We start from the raw sequence: 8196 nt of genomic DNA, 5'->3' as shown, positions 1-8196 counted from the left end.
GGTATTTATAGTGGAAATTAGGGGGATGCATTAGGGTTAACTAAGGGCTAAACTAGTAATTACACTTTTTAGATTGAGCAGGGAGGAGCCGGTATTTTTCGAAGGAAGGGCTTCTTTCTTTGTAGCTTGGAGAAGACGAAATTGTGCTGTAGAGGAATCCGAGCGGATCAGAGTCGGGACAGGCGGATTCTGGCGATGGAACACGAGCGGATTCAGGTGAATCCGGGCGGATGGTAGTGGCTAAACCCGAGCGTCTTGTGGTGAAACCGCACGGATTGTGCAGGTGGAGGACGGCCGGATTGTAGACAATCCGCACGGATTGTTCTTCAGCAAGATTTCTTCTTCTTTTCTTCCCTTTTCTTCATAAATTCCTTGGGGATTTCCTTGGGGACTCAAGGATCCTTTCTCAATAGTGCTCATCTACTATAATATGTACAAAGGCCTTCTAATCTTGTCTCTCCTTGATGCTTGGTCATTTGATTCGATCAATTTAGTCTCGTTTTGCCATGAAAATGCAAGATTCTTACTCATTTCCTACCAAGGGATCAAAATCTCAAAGAATATGCAAAACAAAGATCTAAAGATAATAAATGACCCAAATATGCACTAAAAAGCATGAGAACAAGGCTAATTCGGGGGCTAAATATGCGCTAATTATGGTCACATCAAATATCCCCAAACTGAACCTTTGCTCGTCCCGAGTAAAGAGGTGACAAAGACTAGGACCATTATTTAAACTAACCTAATAACATAGCCGATATGAGACAATTAGCGGGTCTCACTCCGCCCCTTCAACTCACAACAAGACAACCATGAGGTAGTATGCCTTCTTGCAAGGCAAGGTGGGTCTTGCCAAAATGGCGACACATCCAAACATTAAGAACACAAAATCACATAATGGATGCATCTACAAAAGGAATAGCCACTTCCTCATCAAGTGGCGGAGGCACTAAAGAGGAACAAATTTAAGAGCATGTAATCCTTCACAAATATTAGTTCAACAAATTACTAAGGCTAAGAGGATGGCACTAAATCACCTCCAAATGGTGTTAAACTAGACTACTTTCGTGCTCAATTTCCAAATGCTTTCGTCAAGAGCGATCGGATGGTGGTGGAATGATGATCCCTATGATGCTAGTAGCATATGACATGACAAGTCTCGAATTCTCTACAAAAGTAAAGGTCATGGATCGTCTCAAGCTCGACAAAATGGCTTGACAAAAAGGCTTTTTGGGAATGAAATGCTCAAATCTTTATACACAACGGGTGGATATGACTAGTATTCAAAAATTGACCTCATTTACTTTCACATTTCAAAAATTTAACATTGGGTTTGTCCCTTCCGCGCTAGTGTTCTTTGCTTTCGCCAATCGCTTATTAGGCAACCGGTTAACCTCTAGACAATAGCTTTTCGGGGTGATAGTCACTCTGTCTCAGGGCGGCCGAATTCACAACCATGTGGGGGCCCAATTCAATGGATCCCGCTCCAAAGCACATCGAAGTGGTACGCCTCCATCAAAACAATTTAAATTTCTCAACATTCAACAATTCATAACATTTGAGGTTTCCTTGGCATTAAATTACTTCCACATGACAAAATTTTCGAAATGAGCACTTCAAACTTATTGATAGAAAGTATTTTTGGGTTGCCTTACCACAAGGTCAATCAAGGTCACCTAGACAAGTTAACCAAGTCCACATCGCATCACGGGGTTGGACAGGTGACTCACATGCAAACCCTTGACTAAGCTTTGGGTCATGGGTCAAAAGACACTAGTATGACACTATCTAAGGTGTTTTACAACCATTCTAGTAGGCAAAGTCTTAAGTTGAAAAAGTATTTGTAATGGCTTAGTTGCTCTTGTCAAAGTTCCTAATTAGGCATTTTTCAAAACATTTCTAACATGCAACTACATGCTATGATGCAACTAATATAAACATCCTAATGCAAGTGATTCTATCAACTAATATGACATATAAACTAAATGCAAGTCCTAAGTTCACATTGTTATACCGCATCAAACAAAAGAAAGCCACATAGTCATTAACATAAAGAGGAAAAAGGAGATTGGAAAGATCATACCATGCGGTCTTCATTATCCTCATGTCTCGGATGTGGCGTAGTCGATCAATGTGAACAAGGGTAGAACAAACACAATATATACAAGACTACACTACAAAAGGAAATGAACATGTTTTTGGTTTTTCAATTTTCAAATTTTTATGATTTTCGAAATTTTTCAATTTTTTTGGATTTTTTGAATAAGAGTCAAGTGTTAGAATTCCCATCCCCACACTAATATGGGCATTGTCCTCAATGGCCAAAATGATGGAAATTATGCAAAGATGATGCATGATTTCTATACTAAATGCAATCTACACTAATCTACACTACATGATGCATGGTTTTTGTTATGACGGAGAGGATAATTTAGATTACCTCCCGTTGTGTATGCATTAACTTCCCCAAACCGAGTTAGACAATATTGCTAGTGTCCAAGGATGGGTATAGTTCATGCACACACTATGCAATGCATGAAACTAATTTGTCATTTTGGATTTTGAAAGTGGGAACAATAAAATGAGAACACCTCAATGGTACCGAGGTGTGAGTCCTCTATGGTGCTAGGACTACTCCAACAATGATCAAGAAAATAATTAAAACAAAGAGAGAAATAGACAAACCATGAGAGGGTAGGAGCCTCCAAGGTTTGTTAATCTTCCATCATATCATCATCATCATCACTTTCCTCATTAGAAGTGGTCTCATTGCCACTTCCCTCTTCATTTGCTTCTTCACTTTCTTCCTCACCTTGCTCATCATCTTGCTCACCATCCTTTTCTCCTTCTTCACTTGCTTCCTCATCAATGTTATCATCAACTTCTTCATTACCAACAACCTCATTGTCACCCGAAACGACCCTAGATGCACCCGGAAATAGGACTTCTCTATCCGCCCAACTAGGAAAAGGACATGATGGATCAAGTAGTCCTTGCCTAGCTAAGTGTAGGAGGGGTGGATATTGAGCCAAGTAAGCATTTTTCCGATCCTCAAAGGCTTGCTTGTGCATTGCTTGCATGAGAAGAGTCAAATAATCATTTCTAGCTTCAACACCTTCCGGCTTGAACTCTTGATACTCAAAAGGGTAAGGTGGTATGACAATGGAAGAGGAGGGCATTTCAAGTTCACCCTTTTGTTGTCGGATAATATACTCGGCCTCTTTGGAAAGGGGAAAAAGATAATTGGTCCGGTAGACGCTTAGACGACAAATCTTTGAAGGCAAAGTAAGCGATCTAGCCTCACTAGTGAGCCATCCATACTTGGTGTCAAGAGGGTTATGGGCAACCCACTTGTACTTGTGTATCATAGTATGCATATCAACAAGATGACCACCCTCCTTTGCTTCATACTTGTTATCCTTGTTGAAGTTGGGATCAAAGTACTTAGCTAGGATAGTGACTAGGCCGCCATTGACAATAACGGTAGTGCCTTTCTTCCCACAATCAATGTTGAGCCATCTATCTACCAAAAGCCTCAAAGAGTTGAAAGGCTTGGTGTGTACTCTTCCAATGTTCAAAGCCGATTCAAGAAGAATAAAATCAAGTTTGGTGAAATGGTTGGTATCTTTCCTTGCAATAATGGTGTTTCCTATGACCTTGTGCCATACTCTTATGCCCGGGTGATGGACTAAAAGAGCACGACTCGCATGAAAGTCCTCAAATTTCCTTCCGGAAATTGCCTCCCAAAGAGGGTCGGGGTCATACTTTTCATAATTCTTAAAATAACTCGGTTCATCACTAAGACCCAAAATTTCACCCAATTCCCTAAAGGAAATGCATCTACTAACATTAGCTAGACGAAACTCGAGATTCTCTAAGTCTCAACTTTGGTGACTTTCAAAGAACTCAAAAACTCCAAGGTAAGGGAGGGGTATGTCAATTCTTTTGATTCAAACAATTTCTTCAACCCCATTGCTTTGAAAAAGGCTCTAGTTTGCTCAAGGACACCCAACTTATCTAAGGTATCTTCACAAATAAATTTGGTGGATTGAAATGATTTCCTAGCAAACTTGGCAAAAGTATCTCTATGGGTTTTGGAAATAAAAGTTACCTCCGGATAATGCAAAAGTTGATCAATTTCCGGAGTAGTAGATGTTGTTGCTCCCATAGAAGGTTGTTGTTGTTGTTGCACTTCCAAGTTTGGGTTTGCTACCACCATAGCCAATGCTTTCTTTGCTTGAAGAGCCTTTTGCCTTTGTGAAAGTGTCTTTGGTGCCTTTGTTGCCTTTGTTGCTCCCTTAGTCCTTGCCATTGATGAATTAACCAACAAAAGAATGAAAAATCTTCAATTTGTAGTGTACCCAAATCGATTTAAAGGTGAAAGGCTTTGCCTTTATGAGTTCAAAAATCGACTCAAAGGTTGAAGATTTTGTGCTTGGTTTTGATTTTTATTGAAAAATGAGTGATTAATTTGTTGTTGAAAGGATGTTTTGATTTGATTTTGGTGAATGTAGTTGAGGAATTTTGTTTTTGTGATGGAGAGGATGAGGGTTTTGATGTTTTGAAGTAGTGTTATGAATGAATGAATGAATGAATGAATGAAGGTGAGAGGGGTTTTATAAAAACCGAAAAAATTTGAACTGCAGGGGCAATCCGTGCGGTTTCTGCTCAAGACGGGCGGATTCTGCACTTTCTGGGTTTGGAAAAACTTGCCTAAAGACAGGCGTATTTAAGAGAAGACGCTCGGATTTGCTGATACGGGACGGGCGGATTATTCAGAAGACGGACGGATTTCAGTCCTGGAATTTTTCTTGTTTTCCTCAACTTAGAAGACGGGCGTCTTCTTTCCAGGACGGACGGATTTTCAGAGACGGGCGGATTGCTGTTCAGGACGCCCGGATTCTTTGACAGTCAAAAATATTTCAAAAGTGCAGCTCATAGGGACATGCGTCTTCTACCCAGTACGCTCGGATTGTCTGAAGACGGGCGGATTCTCCTGAATCCGCTCGGATTCGACCCCTTTGTACCCGGATTCAGTTCCATCCGTGTACAATGCATATCCCTTATCATTCTTCCATTCTTCTTCATGTCTTGTGTTCTTCATTGTGGGGGCATTACTAAGGCATGAATAGCCTCGGTAATTGCCATCCCCACACTAAGCTAAAGCACTACACATCAATTGAAATTATTAGTCCCTCCCTTACTTCTCTCAAACATGACAATTATCTTGATCAAAGTAAAAAAAATCCAAAGATGACAAAAATGCAACACAAGAATTTGAAATGCGAGTTAGGGAGTTAGAAATATTTACAAATGGTGGTTTAGGGAGGACTCCACCAAACTCTCATTCTTGATGAGATGTCAAGGGGGCATGTTCAAGGTGTTGTTGATGTTGCTCAACACCTTGAAGAAATAATCAAAAGCTTGTTCATTATCATGGTAGAGGTCTTCAATAGACCTTGGCTCTTGTTGCCGGTCTTGATCGATGGCATTACCAATGTAGGGATTAAAAATCCCTTCAAATTCGTCGTATTAAAGACCACAAACTTCATTAAGTTGATCATTGAAAATCTCTTGATTTAATGGAGACAATTCTTCCAATTTCTTCTCTTGGCCAATGAGGCCATCCTCTTCTTCTTTGATTGATTTTGATGAGCTTTGCGAGCTCTCCTTGTCATGATTCACTTGCTCTTTGAATGGAGCATCTTCAATTTTCTTCTTCCATTGGAGTTCCGACTTCTTCCTTTCATCCTTTCGGCTATAATGATCAATCATGAAACACGGTTCATGCAAACAAGGAGCTCTCATAGTCTTGTTAAGATTAAAGGTTATGCTTTCATCTCCCACTTCAGAGAGTGAGCTCACCATGTTTCACATCAATTACCGCACCCGCGGTGTGTAGGAAAGGTCTTCCTAGAATGATTGGAATGTTGGAATCTTCCTCCATATCAACAATGACAAAGTCCACCGGGATGAAAAACTTCCCAATTCGCACGGGGACATCTTCCCATATCCCTAATGGTGTCTTCTTCGATCTATCGGCCATTTGGAGTGTGATATTGGTGCATTTAAGCTCTCCCATCCCCAACCTTTTACTCACCGAGTACGGCATGACACTCACACTAGCCCCTAGATCACATAAGGCTTTGTTGATCGTTGTGTCGCCAATGGTACACGGTATTGAGAAGCTTCCCGGATCCTTTAGTTTTGGAGGTGAACTCCCTTGAAGTATTGCACTACTCACCTTAGTGAAGGCGATAGTCTCAAGTTTCCGGATCGACTTCTTCTTTGTGAGGATATCTTTCATGTATTTCGCATAGGCCGGCACGTGATTGATTAATTCCGTGAAAGGAATCGAGACTTCCAAATTCTTCACAATTTCCATAAATTTTCCAAGTTGGTCATCAAATTTGGGCTTGGCTTGACGACTTGGAAAAGGAAGTCTAATCACAATGGGCTCCTTCTCCTTGACCTTGTCTTCATTTTTCTTTGAACTTTCTTCTTTTGATGATTCTCCATCTTTGGAGTTTTGCACAAATTTTTCCTTATCACTAGCTTCCACAACTTCTTCCTCAACTTGCTTCCTCGGTGCTTCATACCTTGTACCACTTCTCAAGTGAATGACACTAACCGTTTCATGTCTTGGGGGATTACTTTGACGTGGTAATTGCCCCTTTTGTCTTTGTGAGCTTGAAGATGCTAGTTGAGTCAATTGGGTTTCCAACATCTTGGTGTGAGCTAGGATGTTGTTGATGGTGGTTTCCTTTTCTTGGCTATCTTTTTGCATTTGAGTGAAAAATTCTTGTTGATTCTTTTGCATTTGGAGGACCGCTTTTTGGACATCAAAACCTTGGTCATTTTGGTGATTGTATGGATTTTGATTTTGGTAACCTTGGTTTTGATTGTAAAAGGGTCTTTGATTTTGGTTTCTCATGGGAGGTGGGGTGTATGTTGTTTGAGGGTTTTGAACATTTTGGCTTTTGTATGAGAGATTTGGATGGAATTTGGTGTTCTCATTGTAATAGTTGGAATAAGGGGTACCACTCTTGTATGCTTGAAAAGCATTCACTTGTTCATTTGTTCCCCTACATTCACTTTGGTCATGTCCCAAAGTTCCACAATTCTCACATATCCCACTTGGGATTGAAGAAGATGCCGTCATGGCATTAACATGATGATTTGGTGATTGTGAGACTTCTTCAAGTCTAGCCATAGCTTTTTCAAACTTCAAATTGATTGTGTCAATATGAGCACTAAGTTGAGCACCCAATTGAGTAACGGAGTCCACTTCATGCTTTCCTCCTCTAGTAGCCTTGTGAGGTCTACTATATTGTGAGTTATGGACCGCCATTTCCTCAATCTTGTTCCATGTTTGATTGTCATCAACTTCGGTGAACATTCCATTTGATCCCATGTTGAGAATGTTCCTTGAATCTTCATATAAACCATTCCAAAATTGTTGTACCAAGAACCATTCGCTAAGTCAATGGTGAGGACATGAGTGATAAATTCCCTTGAACCGCTCCCAAGCTTCATACAAAGATTCTTCATCCCTTTGCTTAAAACCCGTAATTTGAGCTCTTAGCATGTTAGTCTTTTTCGGTGGGTAGAATTTTTTGTAGAAAGCTAGAGCCAACTTCTTCCAAGCATCAATTCCGAGAGTGGCCTTATCAAGGCCCTTCAACCATTGCTTTGCGGTGCCAATTAGAGAAAAAGGAAATAAGACCCATCGAATTTGGTCTTGAGTTACACCGGTTTGAGAAATCGCATCACAATAGTTGCAAAAGGTTTCCATATGAGAATGAGGGTCTTCACTAGGCATCCCCCCAAATTGGCTCCTTTCGACTAATTGGATAAAGGCGGATTTGGCAATAAAATTTCCGGTTAGATGTTGTGGTGTGAGAGTACCATTGGGTAGGTTCTCCTCGGTGGGTACGGAATGTGACGAAAACTTAGGCATTGTAGGTTGATTTTGGGTGGTATTGTGTAATGGGTTCTCCTCACCTTCTCTTGCAAAAGGGTTGATGAACTCAATAGTTGGTTGAATAACCTCACTAATACCTCTCAAATTCCTCCTAGCAAGTCTCCTATTGTTTGTTAAGGTTCTTTCAATTTCACGATCAAAAGGTAACAAATCACCTTGTGACCTTCTAGACATGCAAAATATCAAACAACTTGAAAACAATTAGAACAAAC

The 8196-nt window shown here is 40.4% G+C and overlaps 1 non-coding gene across 1 annotated transcript; it reads left to right on the top strand.

Annotated features, from left to right (window-relative positions):
* The first annotated feature begins 7481 nt into the window (after nucleotides 1-7481).
* Nucleotides 7482-7588, top strand: LOC141604305 (small nucleolar RNA R71). The gene has a single exon (XR_012526011.1). It is a non-coding gene; the product is annotated as a small nucleolar RNA R71 (small nucleolar RNA).
* Nucleotides 7589-8196: the final 608 nt, after the last annotated feature.

The sequence above is a fragment of the Silene latifolia genome, chromosome 9, assembly GCF_048544455.1.
Source record: "Silene latifolia isolate original U9 population chromosome 9, ASM4854445v1, whole genome shotgun sequence".
NCBI classification, from domain to species: Eukaryota; Viridiplantae; Streptophyta; class Magnoliopsida; order Caryophyllales; family Caryophyllaceae; genus Silene; species Silene latifolia.
This window is presented reverse-complemented; position numbering and strand designations above follow the sequence as displayed.